The 14,458-nt window shown below is 39.8% G+C and overlaps 1 protein-coding gene and 1 long non-coding RNA gene across 6 annotated transcripts in view; both read right to left on the bottom strand.

Moving 5' to 3' along the window:
• The window catches only part of WWOX (WW domain containing oxidoreductase), a 1,120,883-nt gene that overhangs the window by 1,092,440 nt on the left and 13,985 nt on the right, over positions 1 to 14,458 (bottom strand). The gene's annotated exons all lie outside the window — the stretch shown is intronic.
• On the bottom strand, positions 5,633 to 14,455 carry LOC140711700 (uncharacterized). Its single transcript, XR_012092983.1, has 2 exons — positions 12,232 to 14,455; positions 5,633 to 10,659 (listed from the first exon to the last, which is right to left on the bottom strand). It is a non-coding gene; the product is annotated as an uncharacterized lncRNA (long non-coding RNA).

Genomic DNA, 14,458 nt, shown 5'->3' with positions numbered 1-14,458 from the left:
CTCTACCCTTGAGCTTATGGAAATAAGCAAACACGAAAATGTCCACCTCCCTGAATCACTATCGCATGACAATGGACTGCACACACAACAGCAGTCCCATAACATTACAACACTGTATTTTTACTATACCATTTCTATGTTTAGATCCACAAATACTTAACACTGTGTTACGACTGCCTATGATCTTAGGTACAGTAACAGGTTGTCCAAGTCTGCAGCATAGAAGCACTGAGTTTGCGGTGGTCCATTACAGCAGTAAAAGGACACTAATACACCTTTTCAATAATTAAGTAAACAGGTAAGGAACATACAAATGAGATGTACACGTGTACACTCGGGTAAGTCAACCACTAACAGCATCACGATGATGACACACCAATGCGCCTAGCTTCCCCAAGTTCCTCCCAGATCAAGCCAGCAGGCAATAAAAAAGAAACACTGGGCAAGTGGCGACGCTAAGCCTGGGAGGAAAAAAGCCCTCATACACACAGGCTGACAGCTCCCAAGTCAGCTTTTCAGGCTGAAAGGATAGTATCCCTTGCCAAAAATCTGACTCCGCACCCTGACTGAGATGTTTCCCGTATGGATCTACTACAGAGCTCTCTACCCTGTCAAACACTCAATCTAGTAACTGTACGTGAACTTAGAATTGAAACTTCCTTTGCTAATAAAGTTGTAATAGCATTTTTAATGCCATTTGGAATGCAGTGATGATCTCTCAGCTGATAGAAGCTTCTCAAACCTAGCTGCTGAATTTAGAAGCCACAGCTGCCTTGCTGTACCACACAGCCACGCAGTAATATCAAAGGGAGTTGGAAGACATTATACTGCAAAATACAAAAAGTATTGAGAGTTTATCCTTATAGCCAATGGTGGCTGACACAGCGGACTCTCTCCATTTGAAAGAGATTGATTATTTTCATTCTTTTGCTTTGTGTGATCACCAGGAAAAGAGTTCCTATAATCAAGATGTGGCCGGCAATTTTGTTGACGTTATATAAGCAAGCAGCATCCCATTTGTGTCTGAATCCCCAATCTGTATCTAAGTTCGTGCTGCACCGTGAACAGAAGTAAGGACCTGGGCAAGTGAAACTTAAGGCAAGCAGGAAGAAATTGCATCGCCCAAGACTCGCAACATTTCCACCAATGTAATCTCAACACAGCTGCAACCCATGGAAGTTTCTGCCTCTGCAGGTTCCCTTCTTATTGTATCAAATTTCTGCTCCTGAATATGTGGCTAGAGTCAGCCCCACCCAATCAATTGCATAACATGCAACCCTGTTACTGGACATCTGGTTCACTTTGTAAACCCTGAAGAAGATATTTGCAGAAACCTCTCCCCATATCCTAACAACAAGAACAAAAAAGTCCAGAGCTCTTATTTTATTATTTCCATTAAGGAATTAAATTACTCTCTTCCTCCATCTTCTTCCAACCCTAATCTTCCCTTTAGGACCCTTTCTTCTATAACTATTATTTCTCCCCAAACGCCAGCAACCTTATATTCATACACTATTGGAATTCTTCATTATAGCATTTCACATATTGTTGTACTTGATCTGTACAAAACAGTATGTGACAGAGAAGTTATTATTCTCTTGATTTTACAAACGAGGGAAGTAAGGCTCAAATGGTTAAGTGACTTGCCTTAAGTCACCCAAGTTAAGGACAATCTGTGGCCGGGCGCGGTGGCTCAAGCCTGTAATCCCAGCACTTTGGGAGGCCGAGATGGGCGGATCATGAGGTCAGGAGATCGAGACCATCCTAGCTAACACGGTGAAACCCCGTCTCTACTAAAAAATACAAAAACTAGCCGGACGAGGTGGTGGGCGCCTGTAGTCCCAACTACTCGGGAGGCTGAGGCAGGAGAATGGTGTGAACCTGGGAGGCGGAGCTTGCAGTGAGCTGAGATCTGGCCACTGCACTCCAGCCCGGGCGACAGAGCGAGACTCCATCTCAAAAAAAAAAAAAAAAAAAAAAAAAAAAAAAAAGGACAATCTGTGTCAAATTACAGCTCTCTTCCTAGCATGTCCAGTAGACGTCAATGAAACTGGCCTACCTTTTTAAGTGCCGACAAAACTGTATTCCAACATTGACACATTCTTGGATATGATCAAAAAAATGGGACAGCAAAGTTGAGCACTTCCACTTAATACACCAGGAAGTCCTATAAACTATCACAAACTGGACGAACAAGTGTGCTAATGCAGAACTCTCAGTAACAAAGATGTTACCGGGATGCATGGTATAACAGTTTTAAAGAATAATAGTTTTCCTTCCCTTTTTCCCCCAAGATTAATATATCTTTTTGTGTTCCTTGCCTGTAACAAAAATAACCTTGTCTGGGTGGGTTTTTTTTGGGTTTTTGTTTTTTGTTTTTTTTCCATTTGATTTTTCTTTTCTGGATGAAGCTACTGACCTCCAACCAAAAAAATTCTAAAATGTTTTCCTTCATACCAAAGACAAGTCAATGTCTAAAGCAGTTATTTATAAAGGTCATTTTAGGACAAATTCACAGAGATTATGGCAGCCTCTTGAGGATCTGGGAACCAGGAAGCTAGGAAAATACCAAACTAATTTCAGTGGTAACTCGATCCTATTGCCTCCCATTCCAGAAATGGCTACACGTTATTAAACGCCTGCAATGATGAGCAGACAATTCCCTGGGCACTCTGGAGTTCCCATCTTTAACAACTTTGCAAAATAGGAGTACTGTCCATATTGCACAGAGGTGGAACAGAAGTTCCGAGAAGGAAAGTAACTTGCCTGGGTCATTCAGATAGGAAGTGGTTATCCCAGGTTTCCAAACTAGGTCACGTCTGCTTCCAGAGTCAGTGTTCCTCTCCTATATCTTTCCAGATAGAAACCTGCTACCGATGAAGCTTGCCCTAACTGTCAGCAAAGCTATTTTCAGCAATGGTACAATTTCTCCACCTGAGAGCAGGCTCATCAAATGAGAGAATGTATAGAAAAGCTCTGAAGCACTGTTACTGTCATTAATAGAAGATCTAGGGGAAATCTGCAAAACCAAAGTAATCAAATCTCGCCTACTGTGTCATCTTGGGACTCCAGCACCATTGCAAAGCCGGCCAAGTTTAAGTTTTCTGGGGTATTCTCTCCTGCAATGCGGGTACCAAAGCAATAGTGTCTTTGATTTGAGTTGCAGCTGGCATAATAGACAAGATGTGTGCTTAAAAGATTTTAGTGAAGCAAACTGAGGAGTTAGGCCAATTTCTTTCTCTGTGAATTTCCTCTTGATCACAGGATTGAATAGGTACTTAAAGTAATAGACACTTGATAAATTAATTTCTCGGGGACATTTTGAAAATTAAATTATAGCACATGAGGCAAGCAATCAATTAGCCATCGATACACATCCAATAGTCATGCATATGAGATGAAAAGGCAATTCGTTAAAAAACAAATGGCCAGACATAAGAAAAGCTTATCAATCTTGCTAATCATCAGAGATAGGCAAATTTAAGTGATACTTATTAAAAATTCTAATTCTCAAGTTTGGCAAGGATGCTGGGCAAAGGAGCAGTCAAATTGGTACAACCTTCCTGGGCAGTTTGACAAAACAAGATATTAAGATTGGGGAGCAGATCACTTGATTCAGCAATTCCACCTCCACAAAATAAAACTATAGAAGAGTCACGGATGGGTACAAACATTGAATTACAAAATGTGCTTCTCCATTCCATAGCTATTAAAAAGCTGGAATCCACCCAAATGTACCACACTGGGAGAAGAGCTAGAACCACATAATGGAATACTATGCAGTCATTTAAGATGTAGAGTATTTAACAACACAGAAAGATACTCACAATTTAGAGTTAAATAGAAAAATCACAAAAGAAGGGAAAACAAGCTTAGAATCGTACATGCTAAATATTAATAGTATACTTCTAACTGGTAAGAATTTGCGGGTTTTAAAAATTTTTTCTTATTTTGATTTTTCTTCACTTTTCTAAATTTTCCATAAGGAATACATGTTAATCACAATAAACTTTAAATTACTTACGTTAAATGAGAAGGCACATCAAGAGAATCTAGCCTAACACCTGGCATATGCAGGCGTTTGATGAATGCTGCTTCCCATTCTCCAAGATTTATTCCTCAATATGCTTGTTTTACAATCATAATACCAAAGAGGTTTTGGTAAAGAAAGCTTCAGCTTTTAAAAAAAAAATTTGTTTTGGTAGAGATGGGGTCTTGCTATGTGGCCCAGGCTGCTCTTGAACTCCTGAGCTCAAGCCATCCTCCTGCCTCAGCCTCCCAAAGGGCTGGGTTTATAGGCATTAGAACCTGTATTACAGGTTTAGAACCACCATGCCCATTCCTAAGCTTCAGCTTCCGAATCCGGGATCAACATGTGGTCTGGAAATCACATCTGCCTTGGACCTTCCCTCAGATGCCACTCCCAGCACTTGACCGGGCACAGAGCACGCCTTCATGGGTTGAAATAAATTGGTTGATTCCAAACTCAAAACTAACAAACTGAAGGAGTTGCTTAGAAAGAGCTCGTTCAGGACTGTGCTGTTATTCCTCCCAACAGGACGGTGGCATGTACAGTGGAAGGGGCCCCAGGCATGGAGTCAATTACCCTCTGCGCCACCCTGAGGGCACCCGCCACCCAATAGCTGTATGATCTCAAGCACGTTACCCCACCTCCCTGCCCGTTTCTTTCGACATTATCACAAGACAGCTGTAAGCACGGTGGTGAGAATTAAATACGACAAGTAGGAAATCTTCATAAATTTTGAAGGGCTATCAATGTAATACAATATTATAATCAATAAATACTAATCTGTAACAATTAAGTACGTTTTAGAGGTAAGGGTAAAAATGGAAAACATTGTATTAGCTTTAACTTCAGTTTCCGTGCAACTACAGAAGAAATTTGATTCTGATTTTGTTCTTCTTTATATGAAATACACTTTATACAAAAGGCTTAGCTCCATTCATCTGGCTAGTTATCCTCCACCTAGGCAGAAACAGTAGACACTGAAATAGGAGTTTCCTCCTGGTCCCCATCTCTCTCTGTCTCTCGTTCATGCACACCATCTCAGATCTCCTCTTCGAGTCTAGTGAAGAAACCCTGTTTTGCTTTCAGAGAGATGACCATCCAAATATGGCTTCTAACATGAAGGCTCCAAAAATCACAAAAAGTAAAACCATCAAGCAGCAGAGCCTGGTGAGCCAACAACTCAAAGACTGAAAACAATTAATTTGAAACCATGTCACACAACGCAACCCTTCCTACGTACCCCATTCAGCTGGGCTTGTGTAGACCGAGACCAGCACTTCATGAAATGTACTGTTATTATGAAGCCAAAGGGAGATCACAAATTTAGGCAAGAAACGAAATTTAGGCAAGAAACCAAAAGTGAGCTATTGGAACCTGCTTTTTGATCTATCTACTGGTGTCTTCATTTAAGAGATCTTTCCAAGAAGGCCTCCTAGGGACCCAAATCTTATTTTGGAGAAGGCTGAGGATTCATATCTGCTCACATATAGACTACAGAAGTCCAAGAAAGGCTGTGTCATACCAAATAGGCAATGGTCAAGGGGGTTTCAACTGTCAGCATCTCATTTATTATGAAGTCTGTAATAAGTCCCACAACCGCCATCTAGTTTTAACAATTTATTTGATAAACAACAAACACACTTGTATATGAACAACCGAAACAGCTTTACTCTGGTGAAACAGCTTTGCAATGTTTACAAGTATATTCACAATGTTTTTCAGGCTCTTGCATTTTCGAAAGAGAAAAAGTTGCTGAGAAAAAACATTATGTAAATAAAAGTATATAATATAGCATATTCGTTTTTGTCCCCATTTAAAAATTTGAAAATAAGCAGTTTTGTAAAGCCAAAGTGTATTCCTTTCTGGGCCAAATTTCTATTTGACAGCTGAAGTATGCGATTAATGGGTTGCCTCAAACCATAATTACAGAGCCAAAATAAAAATTACCCTCCTTAAGATTGTACATGGAGAACACTGGCTATCTGCTTCACATTAAGGAGCTGGTTTAATATGATCCCTCTTATTTAAGAAACACATACTCTACTGAGCCCAAAACGACACGTTTTCTTCTAGAGGAAGAATGTATCATTAATAAACAATTACAATAAATTATGTAACACTGGGTAAGGCTGGTAGCAGGGGGCAAGGGACACTATATTCTTAGAAAAAAACATAGGGCTGCTGGGCGCGGCAGGTCACGCCTGTCATCACAGCACTTCGGGAGGCCGAAGCGGGTGGATCATGAGGTCAGGAGTTCAAGACCAGCCTGGCCAAGATGGTGAAACCCCGTCTCTACTAAAAATACAAAAATTAGCCGGACGTGTTGGCGGGCGCCTGTAATCCCAGCTACTCAGGAGGCTGAGGCAGAAGAATTGTATGAACCCGGGAGGTGGAGGTTGCAGTGAGCCAAGATTGCGCCATTGCACTCCAACCTGGGCAACAGAGGGAGACTTCATTTCAAAAAGAAAAAAAACATCGAGTCACCAAGGCATTCAAAATGAACCTTAAACAGAGGTATTAATATGTAAATATTACAATTTCCACTTAGGAAAAAATATCATATTATTGCTAGGCCAGCACACTCAAAAGCAATAATGTCATGAAAACACATGCCCTTGTGTGATTTGGCAGAACAGGCTGCTCCCTGAACACAATGGGCCTTTTTATTAAGTGGATCCCTTCATCCCTGGCATTTTATACAAACAAAACAAAAGAGAGAGAAAAAGAAGGAAACATGACACTAGTAACAGTCTTCAGTTTGAACTCCATCACAGAGAAGTAGAAGACCTAAAAGACATGTTAGAAAAGTAAAAGACATTATTTAACCAAAATGAAAGCAAGATAGACTGAGAGGAAGAGAACTATATAGCAAGGCTGCCTCTTTTGTTTAATTATATCAAAGGGCAACAGAGCCCTCTAGTGGAAAAAATAAAAATATATAAAGACATTTCTGCTTTTAGATTAAAGAAAATATGTAGAACACCCCTGGGCACGGTGGCTAATGTCTGTAATCCCAGCACTTTGGGAGGCCAAGGTGGGCGGATCACTTGAGTTCAGGAGTTCAAGATCAACTTGGCCAACATGGTGAAACCCTGTCTCTACTAAAAATACAAAAATTAGCCGGGCATGGTGGCTCACGCCTGTAAGCCCAGCTATTCAGGAAGCTGAGGCAGGAGAATCACCTGAACCCGGGAGGTGGAGGTTGCAGTAAGCTGAGATCACACCACTGCACTACAGCCTGGGTGACAGAGCAAGACACCGTCTCAAAAAAAAAAAAAAAAAAGTAAAATACCATCTTCCATTACAATTCTTACTATGCCACTATATGATATAAAAGCAAAAGATCAAATTATTTTAATTGGGTTTTAAGTAAAACAATTTCCAAGTTTTCAAGCTTGATGTAACACTACAAAACCTCAAGTAGAACAGAAATCTATTATTAAAATGTTTTAATTATGAGTTTGAACCACTTTGTCATTAAACAATGGTTTGTATGACCCTCATTTGTTATGCTGACACTATAAAAAAGTAATTAAAATCTAAACCTACATGCAAGCATGAAATTCAACTGATGACCGCATGTGACAACAAAGTTTCAGTTGAGATCTAATCAGGTTCACACAGACAGTAGCCCCCCCTTATCCTCGGGAGATGCATTCCAAGACCCACAGTGATGCCTGAAAACTGGATAGTACCAAACCCTATGTATTCTATGCTTTCACCTATACATACATACCGAGGGCAAATTTTAATTTATAAATTAGACACAGTCAGAAATCAACAATAACAATAAAATAGAAATACAACAACATACTGTATAAAAGTTATGTAAATGTGGTCTCTCATACTCTCTCTCTCTCAAAATAAGTATTTTCAGATGCCTGTTGACCTCAGGTAACTGAAATCTCAAAAAGTGAAACACTGGCCAGGCCCAGTGGTTTACACCTGTAATCCCAGCATTTGGGGAGGCTGAGGCAGGCAGATTGCCTGAGGTCAGGAGTTCGAGACCTGTATGAACAGCGTGGCGAAACCCTTTCTCTACTAAAACATAAAATTAGCTGGGCGTGGCGGTGTGCACCTGTAATTCCAGCTACTCAGGAGGCTGAGACATGAGAATCACTAGCACCTGGGAGGCAAATGTTGCAGTGAGCTGAGATCATGCCACTGTACTCCAGCCTGGGCGACAGAGTAAGACTCTGTCTCAAAAAAAAAAAAAAAAAGTGAAATACCACCGATAAGGGGGGACTACTGCATACATGATTACAAACCTATTTTAAAAATATATATAACATACACACATCCCTATTATAAGTATTTTACGTGAGATTACCAAATATGAGATGAAGCTCATTAGAATGTTTTAAATTGGTCTCTTGCTTTAGATATTTACTTCTCAAAAACTTTGATCATGTGATTTCCATGTACATTCAATGTCCAATAATATTTCAGTGTAAAATGGTTAAGTCATAAGGTACTAATTCTCAATTTTTATATAATGTCATTTAAGAACTTTGTCTAATATTGCCAAGAATCTCCATAGTTCCTTAGAACAAAGTAACTTCAAAATAATTTTACTTACAATACCTGCGTATAATTTAGCATAAGAGAATAGTAGACACAAATGTTTTTAATTTAAAATGGAGTTTCAATGCCCAAAAGGTTATTTCGATTATTTCAGAATATTTTCCTTTCCTTAATGAGCACCAGGTTCTTAAAAAGATAAATGCCAAGATCCCACTGGTTTAAGTCTTGTCAACAATCCGAAAGGAAACTAATCAGGCATTTCAAGATCCCAAGTGTAATGATTTCATATGAGTATGTTTTACCCAAGAAAATGACTAAATGTAAGTTAGCTATGGCCTCAGATTTATGGGGCCTTTTGGAATAACTGGAAATAAAAAAAAAAAAAACCATCAGCGGCATGGTTGAGGCTCAAAGGCAAAATGCAGTAACATTTAGGCACGGAAAAGAAAACAAAGCAAAGGTGTAAAGGAAGCTGATATAGTCCATAATTGGGAAGTGTGGATTTAAAATCTTAGGAATGAATACTCTTCTCGACATGAAGAAAAAGCAATTTTCTTGTATTCGTGTAGAACTGGTAGAATATGCACCAGATATGAATTCATCATGGTGACGATTTGTAGGATCAAAGAATACGGCAACTACAGTTCACACTGTAATGTCAACACACAATTTAGAAACAAGACCCTAAGTTTTAAAAAGTAGGCTCTGTAAGCTAAGACAATCAATTTCAACATTATACTATAATTACATTTTGGGATTCCCTGCATGAAATTTTTATACCTTCATTTTGTTTCAAGGAAAACAAATTGGGGAGTGAGCGATACCTTGAGCACGTACTTTTTATACCCCAAAATATATACATTTTGATATGTAACTAGGCATATGTATAGGTCCACATAATAAGCCTTAGAGAAGTGATTTTGTGACATAAATACCAATAGAAAATTCAAGTGTCGGTCCCAAAATATATTTCACTGGTATTTACCAACGTGGCCAGCTTGTATTTGTTTGGAGGAAAAAAAAGTTTTGTTTCTGTTAATGGGTCCTTTGGTTCAAAAACTGAAACCAAGCTAGGCTATTCTAGCTCTAGAGTCACAACATATGATACAGCCCAGCGTTCGAAAGGTTCGCAAAGTGAAAGAAATTTTTCATCTGGACCAAACTCTGAAAAAAATTTAAAAAATCAAGTTTTAGCCACTGCTGGTTTAGGATTGAAAGTTAAGAAGTTTTATCATCATTACCACAGAAGATTAGACAGAAAATATCTAATTTGTTCATACTTGTTAATAGCATCTGGGCACAAAGGCTCACACCAGTAATCTCAGTACTTTGGGAGGCTGAGGTGGAAGGATCACTTGAACCCAGGAGTTCGAGACCAACACCTGGGCAACATAGTGAGACCACATCTCAAATATTTAAAAAAAAAAAAAAAAATTTACTGGGTGTCTGACAAACCCTGGATGTTACTCCTTATATATGATAATAAACCTGTCTGCTTACAGAAAATAATTTGCATGAGTTCCAACAAACATCTAGCTAATTAAGACAATGAACAGAGTAGGTGGTCCCACATTTAGGCATCCAACTAATCCCTCATTAGAAGGATCCTGCCTTTGATGAGCAACATGTCAGCCTGCAGGTAGCAGGGGGCAGCATTTTATACTAAAGTATTTATATGCATAACCAAGTTAGCTGACTGATGGGCTGTGTCTAAAAACGAAGCAGGGACCTTCCTCAATGGGAAACTCCCTCGCCTAAAAAAATTCCCTTTCCTAACACTTCCCAGCATTTGCATGTAATGTTCACCGTGCTGAAGGCATTTCCGTTGCTTTTACCAAATCAGAGCCATCAAGCTGCTAACTCCAAAGAGCTGTAAAACACCTGGCCCTTCCCGCTCAGTCTATGTTGAACACAAACAGAAATGAATTCCTCCCTTGTCTCTACTGGTTAGCATTCAGGACTGCGGGGTTCCGGGCCTCTTGATCTGCTAGCAGAAGCTCTGGGTGAAGAGATGCCTTCCCCCTGGATACTGAGATGCTGATCTCCACAGAGAGAGGTCCACAAGCTACAGCTTTCAATCTACAAAGTTCTTCAGGTTCAGAAAGCTGGTTAAACAAAGGTCAAGGAGAGAAGAGTGTTAGTTTCTGAGGAGGCAACATTCTAATCCTTGCAACTCCCTAAAAAAAGCTGCAGCTCCCAAAAAACAAGGGGGTTTGAGGCAAGGGGCACAGGAGGTACAGGACACTGGTGCAACGTCCCCAAGTTACATACAATGTGCTGCCACAGTCTTCCTGTGGCCTGGGGCATCCCATGTGCCTAAATTTCATCTAAGCTGTGGCTCATTTACAGACTGTTAGGATGATATCACTTTGAATGAACTGGATTATCTAATACAGGAGTCGGCACTTGTTTTCTGGGAAAGGCCAAAGAGTAAATATTCACGGTTTTGCGAGCCGTAAGATCTCTGCCATAATTGGGCGACTCTTCTGGTAACATGCAAACGGCCATATTATTTTGAAATAACTGAATACACACAAACAGTAGTTCAACACTATAGGAATGGGAATAAATGGGCATGGCTGTGTTCCAAAAAAATTTTACTTACAAAGTCAGGCAGTGGGTCAGAGTTAGCCCAGAGATCGTAGTTTGTTCATCCCCAATCTAGACAGCTGAATCCAGTCAACAGCAGTAATACCTGCCTATAAACCTTAATTATAACACCAAGGACTTCATGAACCCAAAATGCTTTATTCTGACATTTCCTCCAAATCCTTTTATCTGTCAGAATCACTGATTTTTTAGATGAATTAAGAATCCCTCCAATTGCCTTAGTAATATCACTATCAAAAACTCAAAATACAGCTCCGTATCACTTACAACTGCGAGAGGAAAATAATACAAGACAGAGTCTGCTCAGAGGCCACTTCAAAGGGGGCACAGCTCCAGTGCAACCCTGAAATCTGGCAAGGGAGGGATGTCCCCTTCCATATCAGTGAGATCCTCGCCAATGGCAATTCCAACAAAGCAGTGTCATGTGGGGCATTAAAAAAAAAAAGAAAGCAAGAACCACTGGAAATACTAGATTTGTAAATCGGCTTTTGTAAGGCAAATTGGGTATCTATGTTTTTATTACAGAGTCACCACTCCCAAAATAAATCCTGTTATGTTTTGTTTCAGTCCAGTCTGCCTTAGAGAAAACGTACATTCACAAGGTTAAAGATTCCACAGTTTATCCAAAGAAAATAGGCTCCCTTGAGTGGACAAAGGAAAGGGACCACCACCAGCACCATTACAGCTTAGATAGAAGATGACTCCTGAATGCCCCAGAAGTCTTGGAAGTAAAGATGCTGAATTCATTCACTCAGCATTCAGCTATTTCATTTGAAATAAGCGGAACTGAAGTAGTGATAGCAATTTATAAATTGGCGTGTTTCAAAGCTTAGTAGAAGGACTTTATCTAGAAGCTGCAGCCTACATGGGCAAGGACACTTTCTAAGGCAGCCACGCAAGATATAAAAGCGAACTTAGCAAAGCCATGTGCCTCTCTGCAGCCTCTTCCTTTCTTCAGGCCTGATACCACTGCTGCAGAGTGAAAGTGACTGGTGAGTTTTTGACTGCCTGGAACTTGCACTACGATATTATTTCAAAAATTCAGAATGAAAACGTTCGCCACTCACCTAGACGGATGCTTCCCAAGAGTGGAGGGGAATGGGGTGAGGTAACAGTTAAAGGCCATTCCTGTGGAAGGTGACAGCTGGGGAAACGGCTGTGGGCACTTGAATAGGAAAGCCTGGTCTCCCTAAGACCTTGTGCGACATCTGTGCCGTCCTGAGCATTACAATTTGCCACAACCTCCAACTGGACCGCAGACACCTCCTGCAGTGTCCGCAAAATGAACCATAGGTATCAGGAAGGAAGAGTCTTAGGGGGAAGTGGGAGCTGTGAAGAGGCACAAAGAGTTTTTGGCTTTACTCCAACATGTGAGGGCCATTCTCAACAACCACAAACTTATTCTCAATGCTTCAGAATCTCCTCCTCTCCACCAAGACTTATGTATCTAACTAGATATCACCCTTTTAATATTCTGAACCCACTCTATCAGTCCTGGATTACAATGTGGTAGGTCTGCTGTTGCAAATCTTTGAAAGAACATTAGCTCTATTCGAGAGTCTGCTACATAATGTCACATGGAGCAGTTGGAACACTTAACACAAAAAATAATCAGTAGTCACATATCTTACTCATTAGAGAAAAACAGTCTAGCTAGAAGATTAAGAGAGTAAGATCTTTAAAGTCTCTGGTTAACTAGTTAAATTTTTAAGAGACATTTTTAAGTCCTTAAGTTCTTTTTTCTTAATTATTCCACAAGTGTATGGGTCCACACATTCACCCTAACAGTAGTTAATACGATCAACAAAATGTATTGCTTCTTGGATTGGGGATGCAGCCACTGTTTTTAATATTACATCATCAGTTTTGACTTCAATGACAATTATATAAAATTTACTCCAATGCAGGGACTGAACATATTTGGAGCCCAGGATGAGGTATGAGAGTTGATTTTAAATAAATCCCTTTCAATTCTTAAAAAAAATTCCCATTTGCTTCTTCACCTTCGTAGGCAAGTACAGTCAAAAATTCTCCGCTCGGATGGTAGCCTGTTAGATTTCAGACCTTGTACAACACAATAATTGACCCTTGAACAATGTATTTTTACCTCCTGTGCTTCCCTAATCACGCCAGAAAATATTTCCGGAGCTTCACGGAATTGTTCAAAATTAAGAAAGAAGTGCAGATGGTTAATGGGTACAAAAAAGAAAGAAAGAATAAGACCTACTATTTGATAGCACAACAAGGTGGCTATAGTTAACAGTAACTTAATTGTACATTTTAAAATATCTGAAAGGGTATAACTGAATTGTTTATAACTCAAAGAATCAATTATTGAGGGGACGGATACCCCATTCTCCATGATGTGATTATTTCACATTGCATCCCTGTATCAAAACATCTCATGAACCCCATAAATATCGACACCTTTATATACCCACAGAAAACAAAAATAAAAACAAAATTAACAAACAAATGAGTAGAGGAGACCATCAAGGGGGCAATGTGGGGGCTGAGAGGGACCAAAAGGACAGAGAGAACTTGACAGAAGACAGCCAAATGCAATGTTTTCTGAAGATGCATATCTAAACTCAAAGCAGGTGGTTCTCACTGATTCAGATACTTATGTAAATAGACCAAAGTAAAATCAGAATAAAAACTTATGAAGAGTTATGCTTTGCTTCTGCCTTGCTCCTGTCTCTGTAACAGCCCATCATATTGAAGCAAGGATATCCTCTGGAGCCATCTACCCATGATAGCCTCTGTGGGTAAACACTGGCAATTAAGAGGGTTAATTTAGAGGTGAAGACAGGAACTCATTCTCCAATTTTACAGAGAAATAAGATCCTGTGCCCAAAGAAAATGATATGCTCAGTGACCAATCGAAACCTGTAGTATCCTTTGTTCCAAAGACATAATACCTTGTTGTTCCCCGTATTCTATTGCCAATCAATTTTGGTTTGAATAACTCAGGTAATTGGAATATGCCCGTACACCATGCAGACCAGGTCAAAAACTCTTAGACGGAGCCTGTTGTCTCTTATCCCTGAATACCAAAATAGCCACAGTCTTTTGCTGAGTGTTCAGCTTTCGGAGACTTCAAGGTCAGCCCCTACATAGGCTTCCATGACAACATTAGCATTTAAAAAGAGGTGGTGATGTTAATGAAATGATAGCTGAAAAGGATAAAATTCATGTTTAAATCAGAGAACCACTATACATAATTCCATTATAGTGAGATCTAAGTGGATTTCATTATAGCAGTCCCAAAGATAAATAAATAAGCGAACAGCC

The sequence above is a fragment of the Chlorocebus sabaeus genome, chromosome 5 (assembly GCF_047675955.1).
Source record: "Chlorocebus sabaeus isolate Y175 chromosome 5, mChlSab1.0.hap1, whole genome shotgun sequence".
Classification (NCBI taxonomy): domain Eukaryota; kingdom Metazoa; phylum Chordata; class Mammalia; order Primates; family Cercopithecidae; genus Chlorocebus; species Chlorocebus sabaeus.
Note: the sequence above shows the minus strand (reverse complement) of the source record. Positions and strands in the feature narration are given on the sequence as shown.